Source organism: Diabrotica undecimpunctata, chromosome 9 (genome assembly GCF_040954645.1).
Source record: "Diabrotica undecimpunctata isolate CICGRU chromosome 9, icDiaUnde3, whole genome shotgun sequence".
Classification (NCBI taxonomy): domain Eukaryota; kingdom Metazoa; phylum Arthropoda; class Insecta; order Coleoptera; family Chrysomelidae; genus Diabrotica; species Diabrotica undecimpunctata.
Genome location: NC_092811.1, coordinates 64848310 through 64867801, shown reverse-complemented (window position 1 = coordinate 64867801; position 19492 = coordinate 64848310). Strand labels below are relative to the sequence as shown.

The window sequence follows — 19492 nt, the reverse complement described above, 5'->3', positions numbered from 1 at the left end:
TAATCTGAGAGTTATTTTTTGATATTTTATTATTATTATATATTTAAACCTTTGGACATCTATCCCTTCAGGATAGTGTCCTTATTACTTGTTAAGACATTTAATTGAAAGCCGAAATCAGAGTTACATCTCTAGTAGGCAAGTAAATTACCTTTTTAGGTATAGTCATTCAATTTGTTCCTATATTTTATTATTTGTAAATTCAGTTTATCAAGGATCAGTTGTGTGTAACCAGGGTATTTTTCTTTGTATATAAGTAACTAGATTAACTGTACATAATTGGTGGTGGGTAGCTATAAAAAAAATTATATTGTATATATTTGGATAGGGATTAAAATTTGTGGTGAAAACTAAATATTTTAATTAATACCTGTTTCCCGTTTATTGTAGCAAACAGCTTTAAAAGATACCTTGGAAGGTATATGTTAATACTTTCCTGGCGCCCAATCATATCTTAGAGCAATTTCTATAATTTACTACTTTCATTTAGGTTATTTCTATTTTTTTTTAAGTATCCTGTCATTCATTTTCTTATTCTACGGTCTCTGTAGGGCATGCAAATTGGCCGAATCCTCTTTTGAGTGTTAAGTAGTCACTCTCCGGCACATTCTGCTAGCCAGCTTTAATTTATTGGTTTTTGTTACATCACTCCTCATTTGTTTTTGTTACAACCTAAGCGATCAGAGAAGTTCAAACGCTTAAAATTGTATAAAGGAACCATGCCCCATTGAAACAAGCAAGTACGAACACCTGCAACAGTTACTACCATTGATCCCAAGTGACTATAGAGACTTTTATACTAAACTTCCATTTAAATAATAACAGTTGGTTTTTTATTTATTTTCTTAATAATTCTTAATATTCTTATTAAGCCGTTTTGTCTAAAAATACTCTTTAGTTAATTTTTTTATTTCTTATATGCCTACTATTAAAATTTTTTGTGCATTAGTTTAGTTTTTTATGTGCTTTTAATACGGTTTTAATGCAAAACCAGTAGTTGACAAATTATAACAAATTTCAATTATTAATTTGTTTCATTTGCAGACCAATTTTTTTTGTGTTTTTAATTTATGGTAACTTGAAAATTAGAAACTTTTCATCTTTACCCTGGTACCTACAACAGGAGTGAGCCCAGGTGCATACTGCATCAATCATAATTAATCTCAGTATCTTACGGATACACTAGTGATATGTGCCAAATCTCAGCTCAAAAGCTTCTAATTTACTTAAATGATATGGTCGACTTCAACGTTAATTCATCAATGCAATTTGTCGTATGTCTAAACATTCTGCCAAAATAGGATAACAAAAGGTCGTATATCAACTTTGATAGTAAAATTATGCAAATTAACTTAAAATTATAATAGCATACGTATTTAAAAGCAAATGTAATTACCATGGTAAATTACCAAACGAATTTGAGCAAATTAGCACAAGAGAGGAGGTTTTTTTTGTCGCTCCTAAAAAGTTTGCTATTTTTCATATACGACCTATTGCTTTTACCACGACGATATGTAACCTTAAACATATAACTGTTTATGCACTTTCCCAAAGGTTCACCATTTTCTCAACTGCTAGAAAGAATCCATCGCCATTTAATGCTGAGCAAATATCTTATGATCAATATAAAAAATGGGATAACATTGGTGACAAACATTTCAAAGGATATCTTACTGGCAAAATAAGTAAAGTTCGCATTACAACTTTAAGAAAGACCAAACACTTTGTTTGTATAAAAACATCTATGAATTCTATTGCCAAATTATTCGATGTTGAACTCCAGCCTAAGACTAGGGTCCCACTTATGTCCTGCTATAAATCACTACTGCCCATTTCCAAAAAGAAATACGACGATCTTCAGAAACTATGTACTGACCAAGTCATTCCAGCTTGTTTTCATCACTCCACGGGATGAGAATAAGAAAGATGTGTTACCAGAATCGGACGTAGAAGATCCTGATTACAATTTTTATCTTAATCTTAATATCTTTTACAAATTTAACCGGCACCATGTATACATCAACATATCAACACGTTCGGGAGACGAATGTGTTAACGTGGCTGTAACAACGTTCTATTCGGTATTTGCTTTTGTATACTACAATAACTAGAAGCGTTGGTGTAAATGACCAATATTCGTTCAAAATAGAAACTTCTCTGTCACATAACCACGTGCTTTAGATTTGTTTGTAGAATCTTCTTGTTGATATAATTCTAATTTCTTATTTTATAATAATCATAAATTGACTTTTTAAATTTGAAGTCAATGCTAACCTAATGATTATTATAAATAAATATATTATATACAGGACGTCGTCATTGGTGTTGAAAATCCTTGATACTGATCTACCAGTTTTCAGGCCATAAAAATAAATATTGAATTTCGCTTCTCTACTCCTTATTCTATAACCATAAATCGATTGTTTTAAATTTTAGGTTGACACTAACGTAATGATTATTACAAATAAACTTATAACATATGAAAGGTATAGATGCAAAAGTCACATTCTCCACTTTTTGTCAAAAATTTATTTTTAGTTGTTTCGTATTCTCCACATTGAAAGACACAATTTCTCTCAGTTTGACAGAGCCGAACTAACAGTCTCATACAAATTTATGAATAAAAACCGCGTTGTTAACTCAAACTAACATTCACCGCCGTATTAACTTGCAGAACTCACGTTCTCCCTTTCAGCCTATGAGACTGGAGGCTTACAGTCACGTGCCACCTAGGCTGAGCCTACGTACTTTTTTAAGTTATCGTCGTTTTTTTTCGGCATTTAAAGTAATAAAATACAAAAATAATGGATGTAACTGTACGACCAGTAAACAAAAGTATTGGTGAAACTGTTAGGAAACGAGTGAAGGCACCGGAAAAATAGAAGAGAAGTGAGGCAAAGAAATGCAGGTATTTAACGTAACTTTAATCTCAACTGTGCATTGTTAAATTCAAGATGTCTAGCTTAACTTGAATGTTCAGATAAAAAATAGACGATAACCAATCTAACCGATATTTATATTCCGTTATTTTTTTAGATATGCGGCAAAAGGCTTCCCGACATGCAACCACCAAAGTGAAGCACTATTACGCAGAACAATATCAGCCCAGGATATTAGACGCTTTCACTCAAAGTTTTATTCAACACAGGATAAAATATCGCAAGATCATTTTATCTTAAAACATTTGACTATGCAGCAAATCCAAAGAAGGCGTCCTAAAAATAATAGGAATACAGTACAGCAAGCTAGAGCGAAATATTTTATATGAAACAATGAAAAGAAAAATGTCTTGTTTAGTATACATTTTTCGAAACCTTAAATGTATCCAGGGTGAATCGCCTATCCCAAAGGTACTTTACTACTGGTGAAATGCCAAATAAAAGAAAGGGATAGAACAAGTTTACAGTCAAAAAAGCTAGTGTCATGCGTTTTTTGAATAGCTTGAACTGTAGCGAAATACATTGTTGTGCAAATAAGATGGGTCGAAAGTACCTCTCAGCTGAACTTAATGTACGGAAACTTTGGCGAAAGTACATAACAGCTGTTCAAGACAAAACTGCTGAAGTAAAAGAGCAATACTTTAAATATATTTTTAATACAGAATAAAACTTAGGATTTGGTAGCTCATGGGAGGACATTTATTCAACTTGCTTGTCACTTACCGAGCAAATAAAAGTATGCAAAGATGTACAGCAAAAAGCTACTCTCATAACAACTAAACGAGTGCACAAGTTAAAATATAAAGCACTTTATAACCTTCTTAAGGAGATCAAAGATGACTTGTTGATTTTGAGCTTTGATTTTCAAAAAAATCAGGCGCTACCGAAACTTCCAGATCAATCCACTTATTATAGTCGACAGTTATAGATTTGTTTGTAGAATCTTCTTGTTGATATAATTCTAATTTCTTGTTTTATAATAATCATAAATTGACTTTTCAAATTTGAAATCAATGATAACCTAATGATTATTATAAATAAATATATTATATACAGGACGTCGCCATTGGTGTTGAAAATCCTTGATACTGATCTACTAGTTTTTAGGCCATAAAAATACATATTGAATTTCACTTTTCTACTCCTTATTCTATAACCATAAATCGCTTGTTTTAAATTTTAAGTCGACGCTAACGTAATGATTATTACAAATAAACTTCGTAACATATAGACTACTTTAACTGTCGTAACATGTGCGATATTACCATGGCATACTGTAAAATGTTTGTTAACATTGCTGGAACCACGTTTATTCGGCATTTGCTTTTATATACTACAGTAACTAGAAGGGTTAGTATAAGTATATTGTGACCAACATTCGTTCAAAATATAAACTTTTCTGTCAAATTATAACCAATCTTTGAGACCGATTGACTTAGGTAACTGAGGACTGAGGTAACTTTCGTTCTTTTCATCTCCGATGAAGACTATAACTTGCTTCCAATTTCTTGTTTTATAATAAGCATAAATTGACTTTTCAAATTTGAAGTCAATGTTAAACTATGATTATTATAATAAATATATATGCAAAGGATGTCGTCATTGGTGTTGAAAATCCTTGACGATGATCTACCATTTACCACTTCATAAAATGCAATAAATATCTTTTCGTAAGTACTAGCGGCGTCGTTTGAATTTTACTTAATTCTCTATTCCTTATTGTATAAGTATAAATCGGTTTTTTTAATATAAAGCCGACACTAACCTACTGATTATTACAAATAAACTTATAACATATCTACTACTTTTACTGTTTGAACAAACTTGATAAAACACCATAAAAAACATTTAATATTAACAATATATTTATACAATAGACCCAGATTTTGAATGCTATTCGCCGTTATCTCTTTATTTTTTCTAAACACAAGCGGCTATTTCTGCTTTAATCCTGGTATCATTTCTTATATTCTACATTCAATTAATCGTTGATCCGATACACCAGCATATTGATTCTTCGAATCCATAAAAAACCAAACTTAAAATTACATCTTCTACAGGAAGACTTTGGTAGTAAGCAGAAAATCAAACTCGATGATGTCTGCAATTCTTAATAACCAAAAATCCATTTATATGTATTCAGACAGTGATTTGTGCACGTCTTCTGCTTTTAACCTAAAACAAAAAATAATAAAGTTATAGTAAATCAACACCTATTAGTTGTTTTTGTTTTAAATAATATTAAAAGATGAAGGTTGGTATAAACATGATCTGGCTATATGTAATGTTAATTTATCAGCAGATTTGTACAATTCCTTTTATGAAGCGCTTTTAAGGCATTTCCTAATTTTAATAACCCTTTAAACTTCGAAAATGGTAGACTAATGTGTGGATTGCAAAGCTCAAAACTAATTTCCAACATCTTTGCATATCTCAAGCCAATATTAAGCAGGAGAGTTTCACGTTAAGGCCAACTATCAGTGGAATAAAAAATTAGTGATATTAACTATCTTTAATGGGAATTGATCACAATTGCAGTTGAAAATATGTTTAATTTGACGTTTCAATTTCCACTTTGAAAATTGTTCTCGGCAATAATAAATACTTGACGAATGCGAAGTAGGAGTCAAATTAAATGTATTTTCAACTTAAATTGTAGTTATTTATTTTTTTTTTTATTATTTATATCTACAATTACAGGTCGAGTTAGTAGTGAATGTGTACTAAAAAATTTAATTAAGCTTTTTCCTATTTTTTTCTTTTATAGTCTATATTTATTTTTTTTTTAGTTTGATTTTGTGATTTCGTTATATTTTTTTAACATAGAGAGTAATTTTTTATCACTATTTATTCCGTTTATGATCCCTTTTTTCTTGTTTTTGTTTAGTTATGTTTATTTTTTATTATACTATACTATATAGGGGAATAGTATACTATACTATACTATATAGGGAAGTATACTATCCTAAGTCCAATTTTTTAGGGAATATATATACATAGCGCTGAAATGCAAGGAAGAAACAACATTCTAGTGGTTCTGAACACAGGTCTGGAACCTACGTTTGTTAGGAGAGGTACAGGTACGTACATCGACGTGACCATGGCGACACAAGAAATAATGGCGAAAGCAATAGGCTGGAAGGTTTTGTCAGACTACACTGGAACTGAACATCAGTACATTGAGTTCTCGATAACTGGAAAGGGGGCTACTAACACCGTCCGTGCATCCGGGACGTCGGTGGGCAGATGTGGCGATGGGAATGACTGGAAAGTATATGAGGAGCTAATTAAATGGAGAGTGAACATGAACAATCACCGACAGTGGAAAGCCTGGAGAGAGTCATTAAAGAAGCGATGGAGGGAAGCAAGATTGGTCGCCAAGATATCAACAGGATGCCATATTGGTGGAATGCGGACATCGACGCACTAAGAAATGTATGTATAGCAACAAGGTTAACAAGAGCAAGAGGTAGAGTAAGAATCAACCCTGAGATCATCGAGGAGATCGAGGAAGAGTACCGCGCAAGAAAGAAGGAACTGTACAGGAAAATCCGTACAGAAAAAAGAAGGCACTGGAAAGAGTTGTGTGAACAGCTGGATGAGGATATCTGGGGTCAGGGATACAAGATCGTCATGAAGAAATTCCATGCGTATTCTCCTTACGAAATGCCTATGGACAAGAAGCTTGAGGTAACAAAAGAGCTCTTTCCGGAGGCAGATGTCATGGTGTATGGAGGGATGAAGGAGCCGAGCGAGCTGTACCCTTTACCATGGATGAACTTATCGAGGCATTGGGTTCACTGAAGACTCGTAGGTCCCCAGGACTAGATCAGATACCACCTGAGCAATTTGGTTTTTGTAAAGGGAAAAGCACAATTGATGCAATCATGAGTGTACTCGAAGCATTGCACAACAGAGGGGATGAACATCGCTGGGCGGTCCTGCTGTTGTTTGATGTTAAGAATGCATTCAATACATTGCAGTGGAACGAGGTAATGAAGGCAATGGAGGAGAGAGAATGTTCTGGTTACCTGATGAATGTGGTGGCGGAGTATCTGTCCGAGAGAAGGATTATGGTGGAAAAGGGCACGATCGTGGACGTGACGGCCGGGGTACCCCAGGGATCTGTCTTGGGCCCGACGCTATGGAATCTGGCATATGACGGGGTTATGCACTGTGAATACGGAGAGGGTACAACCCCCTTCGCATTCGCGGATGACCTCGCTGTACTGGTAGTGGCCAGGGATGAGCCAGATTTCAAATACAGGGTTCGAAACGCAGGCGACGTCGTAAAGAAATGGATGACGCAGCACGGACTGAAACTTGCGACAGAGAAAACCGAAGCCATCATTCTGAAGTGGACAAGGAACAGGCAAAATATTGAATTAAAATGTGCGGGAGCATGAATAACACCCAAGAAACAAGTAGAGTATCTAGGAGTGACATTGCACCAGAATGGAAAATGGGTGTGACGACGGGCACGTGCGGGAGGTGGTCCGGAAGGCTGCGAATATGCGGCTGCGTTGGGGAGGGTGATGCCGAACATTGGAGGACCCAAATCCGAAAGGAGGGTCTTACACGGTGTTGTACAGTCGATCTTCCTCAACGCGGCACTAGTCTGGAGCGAGGCGGTAGAGATAACGGCCTATAGGAGTCTCATGACACGAGTAGACAGAACAAGTCTGTTGCGAGTGGCATGCGCCTACAGGATTGTGTCTGCGGCAGCCTTATGGACCATCACTGGATGTGTTCCGTTGCATGTTTTGGCTGTGGAAAGAAAAGAGCTTTATGAGAGAAGAGGTCCAAACCTTACTGTGGCCGAGAGAAGACAGGAAAGGGAAAGGTCAGTTGAAAGATGTAAAGAAGAATGGAACAACACGGAAGATGTGGCACAGTGGACGAAAATGCTGATCCCGAACATAAGAGATTGGGTGGACTGTGGCCACAGGCGACTGGATTATTTCCTGACGCAGGTGCTCGCAGGACACGGGTGTTTTAGGGCCTACCTCTATAGGATCGGAAAGGCTGGTACAGATGAATGCCTAAACTTGGATACTCGGACACTGTGACACATACAATGTTAGATTGCAGCAGATGGATAGTGGAAAGGAACAGAATGGAGAGAGTGACAGGTGTGAATTTTGTTACAGTGAGAGAAACGATTGAGAGAATGATTGAAAATAAATTAGTTTAGACTAACATACACAGCTATATCCGTGCAGTGATCAAGAAAAAGGAAGAGGAAGAAAGACTGCTGGACTAACGCTAAAGGTAAGAGTAAATGATGCTGAAAGGTGAAGCTAGAAAAGTGGGTCACACTGTATGAGTTAGAATGAGTGAGTCAGACTGTGGGGAAGGAGGAAATACCCATCTGGGAATGATGCCGAACTAGGAGCGATAAGTGTCTTCTACGCGCTTCCTGGAACGAGACAGGGAGCCTCCTTGCCGATGAATAGAGTGTGGATGTATATGAATGGAGAATGAATGAATAAAGGTAGTGATTCGGAAGTGATGCCGGCCTTACAGCGGCCATTCCGCTTCCGGATAGCTGGATGACAGAGGAGGGTCTGGTTTAGCAGGTAGGCGTTCAGCGTAGACTCGGCGACGGGAGGGCATTTTAAAGTACCTCGGGAACTATCGCCGGGAGTACGAAGAACGAATCCTGCACTAAAGTTAGTCAGGCGGCGTCCTGGACTGAGATGTCTTTTGAAGATTCCAGACCCCACCCCTTCAATAAAGACGAAAAAAAAAATATATTACATGACCGGCATAGGAATATCCTAATTTATTTAGGAGAATACTATACTAAGTCCAAACGCTTTTAAAAAAGGAATTAAAGAGAAACTAGGTATACTATGTTCAGTTTGCTTTATAGGTCTTTATCATCTTATCTGGACTTAACTTATATTCCTTCAAATGAAAAATTACGAATCGTATCGTAAGTCCAATATAGGATTTTATGCTTCTCAATGAAAAGACATCCAGTATATAACAAAATACACACACGTAGAGTGCATTTTCTTAAAACTTAATATTTATTTTTTTAACAATCTCAAGTTAAATGCGTAGTATAATCTTTAAGTGCACATTAAGTGGTGACTGTTTACAATTAATGTATTCATTTTGTGGCACGCGCCCCAATTGATTGCGTTTACGGCTTTTGGATATTGAATATATAATTTCTACTTTATTTATTAGATTGTGCTAAGCAGTAAATGATAGGCAGGCGCATTCTGTAATATAGTAACCTACCAGCATAGCAAACAGATTAAAAGTCAGAAACGTGTAAAGATTTGTATTCAATTCAGTTTAATTTGAACCAAAAAAATTTAGATGGGTTTAGTGAGTTTACATTGTTTTAAGAATGGCTCTTTGTAAAAGAACGTAAAGAATTTTAGATTTGTCGCTCTTCAGTACACCCAAGTCTTTAAACACAGACCCCAGACTACAAAAACTTAAGTTTTTATCACTATATTATTTTTTTGAGTCAATCGAGAAAATATAAATACAATGTTTACTGCCTTTCTAAATTTTATTAAAAAATCATATTTGTTAATAATTATTTTACTTAATGTCTGCTTCCATTGTAAAAAAATTACTTGCAGGAGCAGATAAAGAAATTCCACCACATCAAGAACTTAGCGATAAATGTGGCCAACATGCAATCATCAAACCAGCTACTGTTGCAGAAGAAAAGCACTATAATCAAAATTATGTGGTAAGTGTCGACCTTTATTTAAGTGGCAGCGATGGTTCAATAAAGGATAAAGATTATCAACCAGATTCAGATAAAAGTGGAAGTAGACTTCCTGCAATTTTACCGGCATTGTCAGAGGTGTTTCAAGTACATCTAATGCTGTACTAGGCTCCGTAGCTAATATAGTAGAAGGGACTATACCAATTCTCTGGCGACCAAGAGAAAAGTTGTCAATAAAACAAAAATAAAGCAAACTGCAAAGAAAAGGACACGAAATGTTCTTCACTGGAAAGCAAATGAGATAAAAAGAAACTATGACAGTGAAAAGGTCCATGTTAGTAAGAAGGGTAAGAATGTTCCTTGCAAAACCTTAAAAGTGTCATGCGGAATATCTTACTGCATGAAATGTAGTTCAAAATTATCTGAAGCTCAGAGGGAAGATATTTTAAAAAACTATTGGAGCAGACCATAATATCCAAAGGCAATTTATATTATCTTGTGTCCAAACAAAACCTACAGAACGACACAGGTTGCACTCATTAGAATGAATCTAAACTAAGAACAAATACTTTAGTTTACTCTTTTGTAATTAAGGGTATTAGAACTGTAGTATGTAAAACAATGTTCTTAAATATGTTAAGTATTTCACAACAAGTAGTGAAGACTGCTTTATCATAGCAGCAGGATAGAAGCATGGTTCAACGAGATCTTACGGGCCCTTATGAGCCAAGTAAGACAACACAAACAATTATTGATTCTGTGGTATCACATAATTCATCTTTTCCAAAATAAGAGTGTCACTACAATCGAGAAAGGCCAAAAAGAATTATTTGGGGCCTCATTTAAACATTGAAAAAATGTATAAATTATACAAACAGGAAAAAACAGAGAATAATGATGCTACTGAACTCATAACAAAGCCCTGGCTGTATTGCGATATATTTAATTAGCAATTCAATTTAACACTTAAACCTCCAGAAGTAGACACTTGCGACGACTGTGATATATTTGCTGCTAAAATAAGAGCAGCTCATATTGATACTGACAAACAACTGATTGAAAATAAGAAAGATATGCACTTAATAGAAGCAGAATGCAGATATAAAATTAAATCTGTTAATATAATCGAAGCAAAAGCAAATAGGTATCAAGCACAAAGTACTGACTGGTGATCTACAAAAGTGACTTCCAACGCTATTTTTGACCAATTGTGTAAATTTTTATAAGCAAAGATTATGGACTTTGAATTACACTTTATACAATGGATATAACAGTGCTACAATTGTGTAATGTGGGATGAAACTAAAGCGAACAGAGGAGGAAATGAAATTGTTTCAGCAGTTTTAAAGTGGGCTGATCTAACTACTCCTTCCTCTGACGTCGAATGTGTCACCATATGGGCAGATAACTGTTACGGCTAGACCAAAAACCTATGTGTAGTTATGTGTGCACTTTACCTCATACAAAGATATCCGAAACTACAAATAATAGATTGTAAATTATTAAAAATAAAGTATTGAAAGAAAACTGAAAAAACTACCCAGTCTAAATATATTAACACCCTGAGACTGACAACAATTTATTTGTCAGTGTTCTAGTAAATACGAAGTTGTGAACATGGAACTTAATGATTTTAAAAATTTTGAATGCTTATATTCTTTAACAGGTCCATGTATTAATCGGAAAATAAATACTGACAGATAGTCATTTCAAATTTCAAAACCAGTGATCTTAAGAGTTACCAAAGAAAATTTTGGATATCTTCAATATAAAACTTCATTCAACAGTGACACTTTTCAAATGGTTGACTTAAGACGAAATAAAAGAGAAGACACTACTTTGCCAGAAACTTTACCACAAATTTATTAGAGAAGAAAATATGTGTAATATTAATATCGAACCTGTAATCATTAACATTGGAGATAACAGTTCCAATTCTGATGGTGATGAAAATGAAATATGAGAAAAGAAAAACATATGTTTAAATCTTACAACAATATTATTTGAGCTAAATAATGTTTCAGTCTTTACATAATTGTCCAATATCAAATCTTCATAATTCATATCCGAAATTGGACAGTATAATTTTATCACCCAGTAGACCGAATGAATCTATTTGTTATTAAATACACACACATAGTTAATTAGGTTACATACACATTTGGTCAATTATAAATAATAATTTGGACATCAGTCAAAAGTACTGACAAAGTTAAACAATTTACATAAATTAAATACACATATCATGCTAGGTACGAGAAAAATATTGACCCAAATAGAATTTATATAAAACTAATATCTCTTGACTAGAGAAGCATTCAATCAATATTCACTCAACGAACATATAGTCTTCAACGATCAACTTCATCAGTCTCTACTCAAAGTAATCCCGGGTCTACACCCATAGTGTACGTCTCAACAATAAACTCTGCTACTATTATTTGGTGTTTCCATTACAACAGAACGAACATCTTCACTGAGCCAACGAAGGGAATTTGTTCATGGTCCTATCGAGAAACAGAATACTTCAAGGAAGTTTGAGAGAGCCTATACAGTCCACGCCAGCAACACCCTCAGTAGCAGAGAGAGACCACTAGACCCGGGAGAACGAGAGCAGTACCAAAGCCGAGAGCCATACTAGAGCCGAGAGCGGTACCAAAGCCGAGAGCCATACTAGAGCCGAGAGCGGTACTAGAGCCGAGAGCAGTACCAAAGCCGAGAGCCATACTAGAGCCGAGAGCAGTACCAAAGCCGAGAGCCATACTAGAGCCGAGAGCAGTACCAAAGCCGAGAGCCATACTAGAGCCGAGAGCAGTACCAAAGCCGAGAGCCAGACTAGAGCCGAGAGCAGTACCAAAGCCGAGAGCCATACTAGAGCCGCAGAGCAGCCAAAGGACAGGACCGATTGCAGAACCCACCAGAAGCGAGGGATCCTCAACGTCTAAGAACACAAAAAACCGTAAGTTTTTGAAACAACATTTGATAAAATCAAATTTTATAATATATTCTGTGATTGAGCAGCAGCCATTTTCTGTCACTTGCTGTTGCATGGAGTAAATTTTCAACTTATTTCATGTGCTTAAATGATGACACATGCGTAAAGAACCATGGATTTGAATGTATATACTGTAATGGGGGTTTATGTCAAATAAATAAGATAACTTGGAGTGTTGACAGAGTACAAAACAGTATGACAGGGAAATAATACTGAAAAACTGGTTGAAGTCGGCATTTATAACTATCCCTGAAAAAGTACTTAGACTATCGAACACTGAACCTTAACTCTCTAACCATTATATAACTGTCTCTAGTCAGTGTTTACTTTTGTTCTAAATAAATCCAGAATTGTTAATATATAAATAGCTTAAATGTTGTTGTTTGTTTTTAAATGAGCTTAAAGATGCACATTAATAGGCATTTGAACAGTCCTTGTTGTCCAAGTTAGTAGGTACAAGCAGTTGCTTTTAGTCATCTGCCAAAATAGGTGTATAAATTATTGTAGTCTGAAAAGAATTTCCATATAAGTGAAAAAGTGGTTTATGTCTATATTTTGCTGAAAAATTTACTATAAGTACATCATAATACATATTTTTGGAATATATTATTGGTTTTATAAAAATAAATAAGCTACTATTTATTTTTAGCATTATAATTGATGACCATCTATGGTCATAACAGTTTACTTCATGTTTTTTTTGGAACGCCACTGTATAAAAGAAAGTAAAAGAATATGATTTTATATCTAATATATATCAGATTCCAATTATTAGATTCAGTAAAAAATAATTATTCGTCTGACACTGATGAGACTACTCAGTCCACTGTGTCTCATTATCTGAAGAAAATGGATGCTGCAAATAGACTTTATAAATGATAATTTACCACTGAATTTTTGCAATATCAATTAAGAAGTTATTCCATTAATATCATCTCCTATTATGACTGGTACAACCATGCCATCAACATTGCACTCTGCTAAGCCTACTGCAGAAATTTCATTGTGAAAATGTCCTGTTAAAACTACTACACTTATTCCAATACAATTACTGTTAAAATTAGGAAAAAACAACCTCATTTACCATTACCAGAGGTAGAACAAGATGGCTCTTTTTCAAATTCAATTGCTGGTGGATTTACTGAGCAGGTTTGTATTGCAATAAACATATACAACAGTCATATGGGTGGTGTTGATCTTATGGATGGTCTAATGGGCAGATACAACATTCAACTGAAAACTCAAAATCCCATGCTACAGATATTTTATCACCTGATTAATATAGAAGTGACCAAGATCAAATTGCCACTGTTTCCCTAGCCAACAGCAGCTGGTGTTTGCAAATATGTATCAATCTGTGCTGTAGGAATACCCTCAAATCAGAAAGCCTAGCCCAGTATGTCTAAGACTGGACCAAACTCACTTCATCTACCAGATAATGTACAATATGATGGTATAGATCATGATCCAAACACAGACATGTAATATTGGCATAATTACTGTAACTGTTTTGATCTTTATCTTTATAAGACAGTACCCTAATATGGGCTTTTTATAATTTCAGCATTTAATTTACTTTGTATCGTTTGACCTGAAGATGCTTTGCAAAGTGTAGAAAGCGAAACCAGTCGTTTTGGTAGTAAAATTAAATTGACTGTGAGTAAGTCTTATTTTATTTCTTTTACCTATTTCATATATATTTCTTATATTTTTGTTTTTATTTCAACAATAAAAATCATTTCTTTAATTATTCTATTCAAATAAAACTTCTTCTAATTCTAATCTAACACTCAAATGAAAAATGAAATTGTGCACAAGAAATTAAATCTAACAATCAAATTACCCTAATTAGAAATTATCAGTTATTATAACTTAGACATAAGTGAATTTATCAAAAGTTAGAAGAGGAGATTGGTGGGTCACAGTCCATATTCCAAAATGAAATAGGTACTAGAGAATTATTTGCTATAATAAAATATATGGTGATAACATTAACTTACTCATGTTGACTATAAAAACCTTTAGATGGAGTAAGACATGAAAACCTCATAGCAATACTCATTAATAAGAACAATCAAATTATAAACACAAACCAAAGATAGCAGAACCAGAGTGCTACAGTACAATCTGATGGACTGACAATAAAAAATTACTTAACAACTTACAATATGCAGATGACAGTGATGGTTGCAAAGAGCAGTGGAAATCTTAAATATAAATTGTGCAGAGATGGGAATTGATATAAATGTTAAACATATGAAATACAGTATGCTTATTACAAACGAATCACAAAATATGAAACAAATATTGACAATAAATGGCAACGTGATAGAACAAGTAGAAAAATATCAATACTAAGAAACTTTGACAAAGAAACAAACAATGGCAGATCAGCATTTATACAATTGATGCCACTCCTAACATGCATCTCAATTTAAAAAATGCTATATTACACATTTTTAACATTAAATGCTATATATATATATATATATATATATATATATATATATATATATATATATATATATATATATATTATTATATGGAGCTGAGACATGGATATTAAAAAAATGTACATTAAAAAGAATCAAGGCTTTTGAATTCTAGTTATACAGACCAGAAAAACATGAAAAGTTGGCTGTCAACAGCCACAGTAATGTCAGAAAGGCTTAAAGAAGGATGCAGATTGTTAACAAAAAAAATATAATGGTCTAATTAGCAATTTCAGATCTGATATAAACACAAAAACCTAATGCTGCTAAATATAAAAAGCCCTGATAAGACTGACTGAAAATAATGTATGGTACAGATGATATAATTTTGAACTACAGACAGCATACAAAGAACTAAACCTAAACATTATAACATGTAAGTATAAAGATTGGAAATTTACGTTGGATGAGCCATGCGCAAGAGAAGCAAAAGGAAAACACCAAAGAAAATATTGAGAGAACACCATTGTGAAAAAAGTCAAATGGAAGACCCATACAATGTATGTAATAAAGCAAAGAACAGATCAGAATGGAGGAAAAACATGGAAGAAAACAATAAAGGGTCGGTCAACTCTAATGGACAACCCTTTTTATGATGATATGTTTGGGCATAATGGCAGGCATTAGATAGAAGTCTATTTCCCATAAAATCATAAAATTAAGAACTCCGATTTTAACATTCAATAATATATTCTTTACATTGGTTTTATTAAAAGAAAGTTAGGTAAATCATTTTTACAATATTTAGGTAATAATATGCATTTCAACATTACACAATGTCCCAAGTGGCCATGCACAAATGGTGTGGCTTCATATATCCTTATATTGAGAATTTTAATCACTAGATCACCTACCAACACCAAAGTCTAAATTAACTATTCCTAAGTAAAATAATTCCCGATTTCACAAATAATAGGGCAATGCCTACACAGAAACGCTTGGTAATGTGATATTGGATACTGTGCGCCATCTTGATTTTTATTTGATGTGGAAATTTATGTTACTGTTACTAAGCATAGGATTAATATTAAAGAATAGGATTAAAGTTTGGAAAATACAGAGAAAACATTAAAAATAGGACGAATGAGTAGTTATGATCTAAAGATATTACTTACATTCATTGTTCCAGGAAAAAAGATACATTCATTATTGCCGACACTTACGTGTGGTCAAATATACATTCAAAAGTTTGATTAGAGAAACATCTTTTCGAAAAAATGACCCTGTAGTTGTAAAAGTTGACTCTCTTGCCTATTAACTTAAAAAAAACATATTTTCTTTCGTAATTAACTTGTACCTACACCCATCGACATTACACAAATCCGCCATAGTCACCATTCAATGGCGGCCAGCGGCCATACGCAGTACGCACATCACATACGCAGTGATGCCAGAGAACAACCCAACACAGAGAAGCGACAGTTCTTTGAAGTTACGTGGCCAAGCCGCCAATGACAGCTAACAACCAGAAAATTAATAGTCAGTGGGCATATTACACAATATAAATTCTTCGAGCGTAGGCGCAAAATTTCGGGCCAATGTTTTTTAAATGCATTTATTTTTTCCGAATCCTGAAAAAACTAATAAGTATTTTTGAAAAATTTAAACGCAGAGTGAAAGACTACATTATTACTGAGGGCCGAAAGTCCCTGAAAACTTCTATAATGTTTATTTTAATAAGTTACAGGGGTGAAAAAAAAAGAGAAAATTTAGTGTGATTTTTAATTTGAAATATCTCAATTACTATTTAAATGGGAATAAGCCACAATTAATGGTTAAAATACATTTATTGACGTTTCAATTTCCACTTCGGAAATCGTTCTCAAAATACCGTATTTGGAAATGTCGAAAATCTCGAAGAGGAGTATTTTGCTTTTGTTTCACAAACAGCTTCTTACAATTTCTTCGCAAACGTCTTATTTTTAATCTTAGTTTTTGTTTTCGCGGTGATCTGTTGCTTAAATTACTCTCTGTCTGTGTGGCAGCTGTAGGTGACAATAAGTAGTTACTCGTACTTGGTCCTAAAACATACATTAATTTAACGACCGTTTATTTTTTATCGTTTGTGAAATATACGCATTATTAAATCCATTACAGTTGAGAGGTTATTACCAAAAAGTAATTGTAAAATATTGTAATGATTTTTACTATCAAGATTAAACAATAAATTATTGTCTGGTATTACAACCTCTTGTAACTAAGTTGAACTCAATCTAACTTCCACTCCAATTAGGTCAAATTATATACCTACCTTGAACAACAGCAGGTAAACATTCAGAATTTGAAATTAATTTGTCTGTTTCTTTTAATTGTGGGGTCGATCCCGAAACAATAACATTCTCTAAAAAAACCTCAGCGTGAAAATATATCAGCATAAAATATTGCTTTCGAAAAATATGATTTTATAACTTAAATGTACACAAACCTAAAACGATAATCTTCTTTGGTGGTTCTTCGATATCTTCACCGTGGTCAATTGTGTTTGTCGTATTATATGAAAATATTGAAGGTACTGTGTCATGCGCCAATGTTTTTCTTCTATTTCCTTTTACAATAACATTATCTTCAAAATGCAGTTCACAAATCCTATAATTATTATAAAGTGAATCCATTTTGAATAACAAATCTTCTCGTCTGCAAGCTTCTATCCACACTTTGGCACTACAAATTTTTAACAGAACAAATTTTAAACAAAGAGCCGAAAGTCCCTTAGAATAAACAAAAAGTTTTTTTGAATGAGATATTTGAAATTAAAAATCACACTAAATTTTCTCTTTTTTTTCACCCCTGTAACTTATTAAAATAAACATTATAAAAGTTTTCGGGGACTTTTGGCCCTCAGTAATAATGTGGTCTTTCATTCTGCGTTTAAATTTTTCAAAAATACTTATTAGTTTTTTCAGGATTCGAAAAAAATGAATACATTTAAAAAACATTTGCCCCAAATTTTGCGCCTACGCTCTTAAATCAAATATTCCCGTGTATAAAACCCTCTATATATTTTTATTTCTTAAAAATACTATATTCGTATTGTTGTCTTCGAGCGCGCCGACATTTGGCCACCATCTGTTGATTTTATGACCTGAGCCTTCGGAGACTTGCGTCTTTCAATAAAAGAAATAGCACTGTCACCAAATTTAATGTTTTCAGTTTGAACCAGGTATCCCTTGGCAGACCAAAGTTTATTTTTTTATAGCTCGGACAGACACGTCGGCGTCGGCTTACTGTTCGAAAGTCAAACCAATACTATTATGTAATTAGTAATAACTAATAATAATTACAAAGCAATAGTAATTACCTGTTATTATTCTTAGGAAATCTAAACAAACTTATTCCTTTTCCTGTCACAGATGAACATCCGCGAATCGCACAAATATATCCAGCCATTTTAAATATAAATTAAACTTTTAACTATAAACTATAACTATAAACTTATATATTTAACTATAAACTATAACTATAACCTTTTAACTATAAATAAATTATATAAATGGTCAAATGCACTTGTTGTGTCGAGTATTTACCATAGACGCCTACGGACTATCGAAAACAACCAGAATTAAAGAATAAGCACGTGTTTTTGACAGTAATACAACCAGAATCGGGCATGCGTATACAAAAATGGTACACGCTTTTGGACCGCTATGTCGCTTCCATGTGTCTCTGTTATTCTAGGGTGATGCCACATGAAGTCGAAGAGAAATCGTGATATCGGAACGGAACACATATCGGAAGAAATAAATCGTAAGAAATCGTGAGATTTCGCTACAGTTGAATTTTGAAGGAAATGGGAGTTTTTAAATGATATATAATTATAAAAAACTATTTTAAATACGTTATATTGTTATATACGTATTAATTAATATATAATTACTATTTAAATGGGAATAAGCCACAATTAAAGGTTAAAATACGTTTATTGACGTTTCAATTTCCACTTCGGAAATCGTTCTCAAAATTCAAACATTAGTAAATTGTTTTAAAATTTACTAATGTTTGTTTGAGAACGATGTCCGAAGTGGAAATTAAAACGTCAATAAACGTATTTTAACCTTTAATTGTGGCTTATTCCCATTTAAATGGTAATTAATTTAAAATGCCACAAGAAAATAGCTTCAGAACAAAATTAATATATAAGTACATAATTAAAATTTAGTGTACTAGAAAAGGGCCTATTTTAGAGGAACCACCAGTATCAGCTATATATTGCAAGCTATGGATTTATCGATTCAATATTAGGCAATGATTATAAACATTCTTTATAGTTTAAACTTCAATGAAAATTAGTAACCTATTTTACCCAAGAATATTAAGTATAGTATATTATACATAAATCTAATTTTATTTTCTGAGGACTTAACATTTTATC

General features: G+C 33.6%; 1 long non-coding RNA gene across 1 annotated transcript; it reads right to left on the bottom strand.

Moving 5' to 3' along the window:
• Positions 1-4772: 4772 nt before the first annotated feature.
• Positions 4773-18771, bottom strand: LOC140450114 (uncharacterized). The gene is made up of 2 exons (XR_011951963.1): positions 16239-18771; positions 4773-5114 (listed from the first exon to the last, which is right to left on the bottom strand). It is a non-coding gene; the product is annotated as an uncharacterized lncRNA (long non-coding RNA).
• Positions 18772-19492: the final 721 nt, after the last annotated feature.